A 13,675-nucleotide genomic window follows, 5' to 3' on the forward strand; every position below is an offset into this window, starting at 1 on the left:
AGCTAATTCTGCTGTATAATATGTGAAGATGACCTATTTGTCTAAGTTAAAATTAAGACAGGTAAAGACACTACATATTAGTTAATGGCTCCCAAACATGGAGCTTAGCAAAATGAATTAAATAATAATGAATTATCATTGACTCCGCTATGTAGTGCAAATGCCACAACAACGTGTGCATACTACTTCCACTACATATATATATATATATATATATATATATATATATATATATATATATTATTTAAATTTGGCGCCCAACAGTAAGGCTCTGATTAATAGTCGTGATCGGAAGTTTTGATTCCTGTACAAGAAAAAATCACACACCAACAAGTTGCTTCAGCGATAAGTGCGGCCTGTTTAAGAGATACGGGCCTGACAACTGGTTCCTCCCAAACTTAATCCCCTCTAATTCATAACTAGGACCTGTTCCTATATTAAGCCTTGAATGTGAGCGATGATTGTCATTTCACTGTTGTTTTGATTTAATGATTAGTGTGAACACGCTTTTCATTCGTGAAATTATTAGGCTGCCGCCGTGCGCCTAATTGTGAAGTAATACTGTGGGTTTGTCAGCTGTGCTGCGTCACTGTTTAATCGCCTGCATGAAAAGCGTATGACACACCCGGGAGAGGTTAAATTAATCACTACGCGCGAATCTCCGTGTATGTGTACGTTCTGAATCGCCCAAAAGTCTGCGAATTCCAGCTTTTGTTCGGCAAATTTTGTACCTCTGATATACGGCTTGTTAAAATACGTTCATAAATGCAGGAATTGTTTGTGTCAACCCATAAGTAGTGAGACCGCGAATCCCGCGCTCATAATTGCACGCAGAATCTCGTGCCTTGAATTTGTAAAACAACGTGAATAGTGAACTCGCTCTAAAGCGGCACAAACAAAGGTCCCTGTTTTGTTTAAGACTGGCAATGGTGTGTTTTCCCTTCAGTTTCCGAACTGGAATGGTTTAAATTATGCCAAATCAGTGAACCTACCTCAGGGGGAGGAGTTAAGTAAATAAGGTGTCGCCACTGACCCAGCCCTGGAAACACCAGGAGCCCTGTGGCTGACTTGTGCTATTGCAACTGAAGTCAATTTATAGTACCCCCTTTCGCATGACTTGCGTTACTGCATTTAAAGTTTCTCTGGTGCACTCTTGTGTATGACTTGTGTATGACTTGTGACAAGTTAATTAAAAGCAGTTGTCTTTCATATAGTACAGTAAATTCACATGTAAATTGTAAGTTATATTTGTTGTACTGCTTCTATCCTTTACTCATACTTCCATAAGTGGAAGTGACCAATTACTGATTATAAAATCTATATTGGTTGAGGTGAAATAAAATAAAACTGCAATAATTAAACATTAGTTAGTATTAAATCTGACACACAACCCAGTCACCAAGCATCAGTGGTAAGTCCCCTGACTGATGTGTATTTGTAATTAGCAAGCTCAACAGGAGCCACAGTGTCAGAATATACAGCCATGATCCACAGCGTTGAGCCCTCTTACATGGCAAATCTGATGTCACAATTAATGGCCCTCCATTTAATGGAGAAACCTAAAGGCGAGGCCTTAATGAAGGTAGCCAGCTATATGGCTACACTAGCAATAGAAAAACTTAAACACACTGTCCAGGACATAGACTTAGAAGCAGTGAAAACACAAATGATGAGCCCAGAAATGGAGAACATCAGAAATACTCACAAAGAGCCTGATCATTTAATGGCACTGCATGCAAAAATAGCAGAACTTGCTGCAGTCAAAGATGAACTCCAATTGTCTCAGCACCTGCAGTCAGAGACAGAAAGCAAGCTAAACATTGTTAAAGCAGAGCTTGAGAAGGCACGCTCACAGCTACTTAGCAACCAACAGAGAACCACTCACATTCATAGGGAGCTGCAGAATCCAAAGTCCAAAAGTATCCCTGAGTCACCTTTCCCAGCACCAACAGCCCCTACACCAGCTCCACCACTGGAGGCTAACGGAGTCCTCCCAAACACAGCTGAACATAGGTTCTCTCAGTTTAGCTATGTGCCCCCAGCACATTACCAGACTCCCTCCTACAGGGACCTGGACAGAATTGCGCACCACATAATGCGCTTCGAGCCAAAACCAGATGGCTCAAATGAAATCTATTCGTACCTAAGAGATATAGATTTCTTTTTGCAAAGGTTCCCCGGAGCCACGGTAGATGACAGAATCTACCTGATCAGAATGACATCCAGCAGGGAAGTCAGCAGTTTCATTGAACGGCAACCTAACTATGTCAGGAGACAATATGATGTGCTCTGCGACGCTTTGGAGAAGGAGTTCTCCAATCAGCTGTCACAGGCAGGACTGATGACAGCACTGCAAGTTAAACAACAAAGGCAGGAGTCACCCCATCAGTACTATCACCGCCTTAGACAAGCTTATTTCGGGCCCCGAAATGAACCGGGAATGGAAGAAGAGTTGGATTTCAAAACACTGTTTGTCCTAAATCTCCATCCCAACACTAGTTATTATCTAGGGTTTGCAGCATGTCCACGCACCTTGTCTAGCAAACAGCTGCGTGACTTAGCACTCAAAGGCTTTTTAAAAGACCAACAAACTTTAAATCAATGGCCAGAAGTGCCACAAAATTTTAGCTGTTACACTCAGCCTTCCCCCATGGAGCTAGACGAAGCCACTAGGGCTGAATCATGGTATCCAAAACCCGCTCCATCTCACAGGCTTACAGAAAATCAGGGGAATAATAACCCTTTACAATCCAATAGGAGTTCTCCTCATTCCAGTCCTCACTGGTCAGGTGAAACTCAACATCACTCAAACCCCTACGTTAATCAGTTAATGTCAGGGCACCCTCAGAATAAATTCCCCGCCAGTAGGCATGAGAGTCCAGCATCCAAGGAAAATATTTTGGACCACGGATGGTCCCAAAACTCTCCCACACGTGACAAACCCCTAGACAAAAGCCCCTTTCCTAACTCGACTAACGAGAACAGGGATGAGAACTGGCACCAGTGTGAAAGCTCAGATGATGCAAATGAGTCTGAAGTATCTGGAATTAGCACAGAAATTCCAGTAACCGCTGAACCAGTGTTTTCACACCTGTGTAAAGAGGAGCATCAGACAGCTGACTTCTTCTCAGACACCTCAGGTGAAACTGAGCATGTCCCAAGGACCCCTGCAATTCAGACTTGCACATCTGACCAGTTTACTAAGGGAGGTGAAAATCAGACACCTCTTAATGTCACGCTTGTTCAAGGTGATCCACCTGCACCACAGTTCCTTGGCCATTTAACAGAAAAGGGGGGTGCTCGTAGATTAAACCTGACCACAGTCCTGGAAAAGAAGCTTGTACAAGAAGTTCTCTTGGACACTGCATAAGACATCACTCTGATGTCATCCACACTCTTTGATGAAGTGTGGGCTGCAGCAGACCATGCCCCACGGAGATTACAGTTACAAAACTGTTCCCTCCAAATTGTGCCTTATTCATACACTGGTATCAGCATAAGGTATGTGGCAAGAGTGCTCATAACAATAGGATCCATAAGTCTGGTTCACCCTGTATATGTGACTTCTATTGAAAACATTCCCTTCCTTATTGGCAAGGACCTGCTCAACAGGCTTGAGCCACTGATTGACTTCAAGTGTTTGAAGATCTGGGCCCAGGTTCACAAACCCCTGCCCATCTCACACTCACATCACCTTGAAGCTCACTCCTGTCACTCCAGCCACTCCTGGGAAGGTTCACCACTGTAGTGGAGTATGGACCGGATAACGATATGAAGAAATCAAAATGAAGAAAGGAAAAGTTTTGAATTAAAACTTTTCCATTCTGACCAGGACCTTCTGTCTGCGACAGAATCCACATTCCACAAACCGCGGGGGTGCAAAGACCCTGCAGCCCCCCCACACACGCACGCACATAAGATCTAAACATCAAAAGACGGACCAGGACACCTGGCCCCCGGCCCCCTTCCTCTCTTCGGAAATTTAGAGATAACAAATTTTACGATGCTTCTAAGGAACAGGAACCTCAAACAAAGGGGGGGGGGGTTATAATCCCGTTTTATGACGAAGTGACACCTCAATGTCTCTCGTTATCTCCCACGGGAATCAGCAGATGGTTAGAAGGGGTGACTTCGGTTTGAACCCCCGTTGACTCATCCGCACCGAACCAACGGCATGGACCAACAGCGACCCCAGGTGGACGTTTGCGAAATCATGTCTCGCCTAAGGCCGTCTAAATACATGATGGACTAAAATTTTAATAAGTATGTCTATGCAATATGTATAAATGTCACTCTCTGTGTCCTCAGATGAACGTCCACCTTCTAATGAAATGATGTGTATTACTGTTTTTATCATGAAAGGAAGTTTCTGTCTCTGATTAGAAAAACTAATTAATACTAGAATTAATACTTGTAAAAACGATATTGTGAATGGGACGTAAACACAACGAACCCAAGATGAAATCTTATGTAAATGTTTGATATTAATAATCCAGGACGCTCATTGTTGTATATTACTAACATGTATAAGAAATTTCAATACGCGAAATTTCTATTCCTTCTGTGTGAATCTCTGATTCAGCCTTCCCCCTTTCCTGTCTTATGAAGTCGATCACGTGAGCATCGGACTCGCCACCCAATCAAAGAAAAGACACCTCCCAATAGGGCGTGACCGCGCTGGCTTTGAAAAGAAGTTCGGCTCGGCACACAGATCAGTTGAGAGAACACAGTTCACAGTGGAGAGAACAGTTCAGAGTTCGCAGTTCAGAGAGCAGTTCGCCCGTGCAGTGCAGTGCAGCTCAGCGGTTCAGCTCAGAAGATCGGAAGCTCAACTCAGCTCAACTCGCTCTTATTCTCTCTGACTCTTAACTTCGTTTCCGCTCTGAACGCCTGCACGCGGTCTCTTTGTTTCATCTCTTCAAGCTCCAAACCTCTCCAAGCGAGACGCTTTCTCCTCTTCACGCCGACGAACGAAACAAAGAAGAACCTTAAAAGACTTCACCAAAGCTCATAAGAGACATCTTGAATTAGCTAGAGTATGAAGCCTTACTAATACGTTGAGTGATTTGAATATCTCTTTTCTTTTGATCGTGTTTATGTTTTATCGCCCAATCTAAGTTTAATCTCACAACTGATCAAAGCAGGTGAACTTATTCGTGGCCAGAGTAAGAAACACCACCGAGATAGAAGAAAGTCGTAGAATAAGCAAGTCTATTAAATCGATTTTCAGTTCTGGATCTGCAGTAACTAGCGAAACTTTTCGTCCAAAACGTCCATATGGTTGGACCCTCCTGCTCAGGACAGTAAGCCAAAGAGAGGATCCTGCCGCCTGCGTCATCACGCTCCGAGTACGCCCGAGGCGACTCAACCGACGAAGAAAGACCTCCACGCTGACTCAGCCTGGAAACTTCCGCGGGAGAACCGCGAAACTAAGTGAGACGCCTTCACTCCCAGGACCTCAGAGAGCCTCTGTACTCAACGAGTGGTGAGAATCGACGAAAAATTAAGCTAAACCTACGCATTCCCAGAGCTGAAAATTGAATCAAGTCTCTTGATAAATTTTGTATTAATTAAACCTCAGTTAGCAACACTTTAGTCACAAGCCAGAGTGCCTAGCTTATCTTTAAAGTCAAATCGGTTTCCCCTGCGTTGATGCCGTGAGATTACAAGGTCATGCTATGTTAATTAAATATCTTTCCTCTTATTAATAAAACTTTCATTATTTGAAATTACAGTGTGTACAGTTTGTTCTTTAAAATTCCTGAAAATCCTGAAGAACTCACTTAGCTTGACTATTATTCATTCTCAAACTAATTAGTAACGTTTTAATTGTTTAAGCCAATTATAAACTTTAATTGCTATCATTAGTCAAATATCAGTAATTATAAGAGTTTGAATAAGGTCAACGCTATAAACACAATATATAAATATATATTTCAAATATATATTCGCATAGGTATCACGGTGTATGATTAAAAAAACAATATACACTACACCACTGTTCCATCTTTTCGCCATTTGTGGATATTGGCTCACACTTGCTGGAGGCTTTAAAAAATTTGCTAAAATATTACCTACACCAAAAACCGAATGGAGTGGACATCAGATGAAAAAACACCGGATATCTCAGACAATACAATTTACAACATTCAGTTTGACTATAACTTACATGTTTATTGAATTGTTGATTGAGCAGAAGGAGAAGGTTGGTCAGCAGAAGTGTTAGGCACAGGTTGACCAGAACCACGTTGTATGCATTCAAGTGATGTCGAAATAGAGCACAGGTCAGCAGGGTCAAGCTTAGGAACATCATTCCCACAGGCACAGCCACCATGAAAAACCTTTGTAAAGGTGTTTCTTGTACCAGAGCAAAATAAATAAATTGTCACCAGGGGAGGAGTTGAGGATTTATTTTCACATTTTAAACATATTTATATTTACAAAATGGAGTTTATTAAGACCTCAAATAGTAAATAATGTCCTGTGAGAGGAAATCTGAGAAAAGCTAATGCATACATTAAATCAGTTAAGATAGATATACATGGTAGGTGATGTATGTTTATTTCAGGCATTTCATTGTGTACTACATTTGTTTCTACAGTGATTTCAATATGGGCTTTGTACGCCTTTTAAACAGATAAATGGTGGATTTCATGTCAACAAATGTGTAAAGAGAAGATTAAGTCTTTCAGTATCAGAAGGAGTATGATGAGTCAAGCTAGACTCATAGAGAGAGTGTGTGTGTGTGTGTGAGAGAGAGAGAGAGAGAGAGAGAGAGAGAGAGAGAGAGAGAGAGAGAGAGAGAGAGAACACAGCTAAATATGGTGGACCGAAGACAGAAACAACTAGGCAAGAAAATCAAGAGAGGTAGGACAGACACCTCACAAGCCCGAAGTTTAGACCTAGTGTAGCCCAAAGTGTAGATCAGGCCTAGCCCTTAATCTGATCATAAACCTCACCTTAACCATGGGTCCACCTGTTAGACTCTTACCTTCAGTGACATATGTTTCACCACAGTCACATGTAGTATCATTACTGTTTATACTGAGATAAGTACAATGGCTGTTTAACATTGCAGCATCTTGGCTCATGCATAATTGTTCACCATTGGCATCCTACCCAAACAAAAAAGTAGTAGGGGTTATAAAAAACATCTACGTGTTCAATATATGTTGAATATATCTTTCTTTAAAATTTAATCTGTATACATGATGGCACATGTTGTCTTCTCAGAAACGAAAACATTGTATTGTCATTGTTTTTTTAGTTAAGGAACATTAATGTACTATGTTGTAGTTTAATTATACACTACATAAAATGTTTGTGAAAAATGTTGCTCATTGTGTTTGAAGCCAGGACTCTGTAGTCCACTGGAAATTTTTTTACACCAAACTCAAAGCAACATCACTTGATGGACCTCAGTTTGTACATAGTTATATTTTCCACCAAGCTGGAAAGGTACAGTTATCTACAGTATAATTACAAACCGGATTCCAAAAAAGTTGGGACACTAAACAAAATGTGAATAAAAACTGAATGCAGTGATGTAGAGATGACAAATGTCAATATTTTATTCGTAATAGAACATAGATGACAGATCAAAAGTTTAATCTGAGTAAATGTAACATTTTAAAAGAAAAATATGTTGATTCAAAATTTCACAGTGTCAACAAATCCCAAAAAAGCTGGGACAAGTAGCAATAAGTGGCTGGAAAAAGGAAATTGAGCATATAACAAACAGCAGGAAGACCAATTAACACTAATTAAGTCAATTGACAACATGATTGGGTATAAAAAGAGCTTCTCAGAGTGTCAGTGTCTCTCTGAAGCCAAGATGGTAAGAGGATCACCAATTCCACCATTGTTGCTCAGAAAGATAGTGCAGCAATACCAGAATGGTGTTACCCAGCGTAAAATAGCAAAGACTTTTAAGTTATCATCATCAACCGTGCATAACATCATCAAAAGATTCAGAAAATCTGGAACAATTGCTGTGCGTAAGGGTCAAGGCCGTAAAACTCTACTGGATGCTCGTGAACTCTGGGCCCTTAAACGTCACTGCACCTCAAACAGGAATGCCATTGTCAAGAGCATTGTCAGTGAACACAATCCATCCGCCGTTGCCAGCTGAAACTCTACAGTGCAAAGAGGAAGCCATTTCTAAGCAAGCTCCACAAGCTCAGACGTTTGCACTGAGCCAGGGGTCTTTTAAAAAGGAGTGTGGCAGATGAGTCACGATTTGAAGTTCTTTATGGAACACTGGGACATCATGTCATCCGGACCAGAAAGGACAAGGATAACCCAAGATGTTATCAATGCTTTGTTTAGAAGCCTGCATCACTGATGGTATGGAGTTGCATGAGTGCTTGTGGCATGGGTGGCTTGCATGTCTGGAAAGACACCATTAATGCAGAGAACTATGTTCAGGTTCTAGAACAACATACGCTCCCATCTAGACGTCATCTCTTTCAGGGAAGACCCTGCATTTTTCAACAAGATAATGCCAGACCACATTCTGCAGCAATCACAACATCATGGCTACGTAGGGGAAGGATCCGGGTACTGAAATGGCCAGCCTGCAGTCCAGATCTTTCACCTATAGAGAACATTTGGCGCATCATAAAGAGGAAGGTACGACAAAGAAGGCCCAAGACAATTGAACAGTTAGAGGCCTGTATTAGAGTTGAATGGGAGAGCATTCCTCTTTCTAAACTTGAGAAACTGGTCTCCTCTGTCCCCAGACATCTGTTGAGTGTTGTAAGAAGAAGGGGTAAAAAATGGCCTTGTCCCAACTTTTTGGGGATTTGTTGACGCCATGAAATTTTGAATCAACATATTTTTCCCTTAAAATGATACATTCTCTCAGTTTAAACTTTTGATCTGTGATTTGTGTTCTACTCTGAACAAAATATTAGATGTTGGCACCGACACATCATTGCATTCAGTTTTTATTCACAATTTGTTTAGTGTCCCAACTTTTTTGGAATCCTGTTTGTACACCAATCCACCATAACATTATGAGTTCCACTGATCAGACTGGAGCACTCTGAAATTTTATGATTTTCTTAAAATTAAAGGTGTTACTTAAGGTTCTTGGAGTCATACCATAGAATAATCACTATTTGTTCTAAAAAGAACCATATTTGCTAATATGTTTAAAAGGGTTAAAAAAAATGATTAAGACAGATGATTTTGTGTATGATTTTGGTGGCAGATCATTCTTAGCACTGCTGTGTCTGATCCACTTATACCAAAACAACATACACAGACACACTAAAAACACGTCTGTGACTGTGTGACTAATACCACTACAGCAGACTGCACACAATGATGTTGGAACTGCACACTGTGATCTTAGACTTGTGCAGCTGTTCAAACCAATTTCCTAAAACTTTTGGAGCACAGTCTTGTGCTGCTGATTCTTTCTGATGCAGTTTGTCACTCTGTAGTGAGGAACAGTGTTTTATCTACACTACATATTACAGCCATTAGGAACAGCACTCTAAGTTTGTTTCGACTACTGCCTTGTGGCTGTGCAGGTGTTGCTCCTCGATGTTCCTATAACATAGGTTGAATTCACTGAAGCAAAATCAAGTCTGTCAGTTGCAGATATGTATAATTTACTGGACATTGTAAAGTTATTCATATGGAATCTTTTTTTTTTCTTTAGGTTTAAATTAAAGGAATATAATTATATAAAATTAAAGGAAACACCTTGCATCTCAATGAGTGTTACTTTACAGCTTAGCTTAGCGCATGGCAATATTGTATTACCATCATTCCAACGGTTTTCCACAAACTACAAATGCTGTTAAAATAAAGAGTCTTAAAAATGAAGATACAACTATGCAATAAACTCAGTGACTCACCACAGTGTATAGGAGGGTGCTGTTTAGCTGTGTGTTGTTGCTGTTAAAGAGGTCTAACAGCACTGTGGACACCATTTGGCCAATGAAGTCCAGATCATCTGAAAAGTTCTGGTTTATCAAAGTTCCAACAGCAAATTCTAAAATAGATAGTAAATAAGTAAATGTCCAAGGAATGATTCAGCATACAGTTTGAAACCAGTGGGTAAATTTGTTCTAACCTGAATGAGAAATCAGCATTTCATCACTCTGTACATGACATGTGTCACATTGTGTGTGTTTGTGTGTGTGTGTGTGTGGGTGGGGTGTCAATGATCCAGGAATAGAGATGGATGTAAGTGAAGAAGTCTCAATACATTGCTTCAGTTTTGTGCTCCTTGTGAACTATTTAAATGACCACAAATTCCTAATTCATAAGAAAATTTCAGTTTTCTTAATGTCTTGTATTGTTTCTTTTTCTTGGACATCATTTGTGTGTGTTTTGTATTGCAGTTATGATTTTTTTTCAGTAATTCAGTTCCAATACTAAAACTCATATAGATTCATTACAGACAGAGTGAACTATTTCAAGTGTTTTAAAATTTATTTTAGTGTTGATGATTGTGGCTTACAGCCAATTAAAACCCAAGTTTTTATCTCATATAATTAGAGTATTATATAAGGCCAATTTAAAAAATAAAGATTTACAATACAGAAACGGCAGCCTATTGAAATGTATGTACAGTATATGCACTCAATTACTGAATTACTGCATCAATGTGGCATGGCATGGATATGATCAGCCTGTGGCACTGCTGAGGTGTTATGGAGGCCCAGGTTGCTTTGATAGCAGTCTTTAGTTTGGCTGTATTTTTGGGTCTGGTGTCTCTCATCTTCCTCTTGACAATATACCATAGATTCCCTATGGGGTTGAGATCAGGCAAGTTTACTGGCCAATCAAGCACAGTGATACTGTGGTTATTAATCTAGGTATTGTTACTTTTGGCAGTGTGGACAGGTGCTAAATCCTGCTGGAAAACAATATCTGCATAAAGCTTGTCAGCCGAGGGAAGGATGATGTGCTCTAAAATGTCCTGGTACACAGCTTCGCTAACTTTGGGCATGATATAACACGGTGGACCGACACCAGCAGATGACATGGATCCCTAAACCATCACTGATTGTGGAAACTAGATTCAAACAGCTTGGATCGGGTGCTTCTCTACCCTTCCTCCAGACTATGGGACCTTGATATCCAAATGAAATGCAAAATCTACTTTTATCTGAAAACAATACTTTGGATGGCTTTGAGTGCCAATTTGGTTATCTATGTATATGTGTGTCAATACAAGTAGCTCCCTCAGCCACACAAATGGTAAGCTGTTGCAAGGCAGCCTGGTGAGGTGCTCATGCACCTTAATAAAACAATATTGGGCACGTGGCAGACTGAAGATGGAGACTGGGACCTTACTTTCACGTGTGTCAGGGTGTGTTTTTGACAGTCAAGGACTTCCGCTCAGGGTCACAAACAAGATACTGGTACCCGATAATGTAGGACCCTTCAAAATTATTCAGCGCCTTAATTTGGTCACCTACAAATTGCAGTTACCACCTTCTCTTAAAATCAAGCCTACCGCCCATGTCTCCCATCTGAAACCTTATCTCTGCACTTCTGGTCATGCTTTATTGAGCCTTCTAGATTGTCATCAGCTTTTTCCATTTAGTGCTTTGTTTTCCATTCATCTTGATTTTTTGTATCCAATAACTTCGATTACTACATTTTAAATATATTACACAGGCTTCCGTAGAGTAAATGTATTGGATCCAATAGTAGTTCTTTGCTTTTGGTTCTGTCTCTAGTGGCAAATGCATATAACTGCACTGGAACAGGAAGTGCCAGTCAAAATCCATTTTTTTTTGTCATGGGCTGGTAGAGCATTTCCATGTATCAGTCTTGGAAAATGTCCACAAAATGGCTTAATCTGTAAGTCTTGTACTGTTTATGCATTTATTTATTTATGTGTTTGTGATATTATTTCTAAGGCTCCTTGCCTTGACTATTATTTGCATGTTTAATGCATGTTTGTTCATTGTGACATTACTTTAGTGTGTTTTTGTCTGTTCATGTATAAGAATCTGGCAAAACCAGCTTTTAAAAGAGACAAAATGTAGTTCCACATGAAATGGATGTGCAATGTTGCATTTTAGCATCTGTACAGTTCAAATAAGAAACCAGCATTTTGTTTTAGACCATAATCTTAAAATAAGAAAACAAATTTTTGTGAAGTGTAGTCGTTTAACAGGAAATAATAATGTTTTTAGCTCAGACGTGCACTATGCTGAAACATAATCTGAATCATTAAACTGATTTGTCTACTCTGGGCAGATAGATTGCATTCTACACACTGGCATGTCAGAGATCTCAAACTAATCAAAACCAGTCAGCACCTGAACATCTGTAGAATGATAAGGGGAGTTGAAAGTCACAGACACATATGCCAGTTCCTCCAGTACATTGAGAATCGTGTGAGGAAGAGCAAGGGGATCTACCTGGAGGGAGGAAGGTTTTTCAGTAAAGAAATCAGCAATTTATTAAACAATAATGTTTGATTAGGGCTAAAGTGTAGAGTTATTTGCTATAGAACAATGGTACCTTGTCTTGTCTGGTCCTAAATGTAGTTTATTACAGAAAATTATGTCACAATAAAGAGATACAAAATTGTCTGGAAAATGTTTTAACATGTCAAATGGTTACAGGTCTAAGTAATGTTACATTTTGATATTAATGTTTATTAGTTAACATGTCCTCAAAATTAGTAGTTTGTTAGTAGTTTGCAAAGTTTTATTTTATTATTTGAATGATGTATCTTTGATGCTATATTTATTTCTGCTGCAGTGTAGAGAGGGACTAAAGCACAGAAGCTCAAATTATTTAGCAAATGGGAAATTTCAACATTCTTTCTGTAATGGAAATAATGATGGAAATAAGGTCTTGCATACACTGATGCAGAGGCTGGACAATCCGATTCTTTTCCAGTGACCCCTGGATGGATGACACCTCATATACATAGAGGCAATTCACCACCATTACTCTGTAAATTCCAAATTAGTTGGTGATGGAACTATAAAGATATTTCTGTTGATATGATGATTTTGTGATTAGACTCACAGTTGGTGTCCGTTGGAATGTAGTAGTAGAGCACCACTTCTTCCCCACAGGTCAGATTCTGTGAAGTGTTAGCGATTGTTTTACACGTGTAGAGAGAATAGGTAGAAACTGAGGTGTCAATTTCATTTATACAGTAGAATATCCTAGAGTTTCCATAGTCATTAATAAATCTGTACCACCCTTCTTCTGCATCGATGTCATACAGAATGAAATAGAGTGAGTTGAAAGATTTCTGCCAGCTGCCATGTAAAATATGATAAGACTGGCAAACATCTGAGGAAAAGGGATTGTGGGTGAGTATTTCTGTATGTACATATACAGTTGATAATACAAACTGATGAAAATAAACAAATTTTAAAATAGTTATTGCAGATATTCTGTCAATACTACCATCCATGAGGCACTCTCCCCATTGCCTGTCTTGTGTGTAGTTAGCAGTCGTGCTGCACCAATCTTTTGGGCGTTCCTCAGTTGTGATACAGTTAGTGTAATTAGTTCCATTGTAAAAGAAGGGAAAGACACATGGAGCTCCTTTAGCGTTTCCTTTAAAAGTCACAGAACCTGAGAAGAACAGAGAGATAAAAAAGTTGTATCATTATTAAGTCTGTGGAGCCTATGAACCAGGGCTACTCAAAGGTATCACAATCCCTTCCATCCCTGG

Source organism: Hoplias malabaricus, chromosome 2, assembly GCF_029633855.1.
Source record: "Hoplias malabaricus isolate fHopMal1 chromosome 2, fHopMal1.hap1, whole genome shotgun sequence".
Lineage (NCBI taxonomy): Eukaryota > Metazoa > Chordata > Actinopteri > Characiformes > Erythrinidae > Hoplias > Hoplias malabaricus.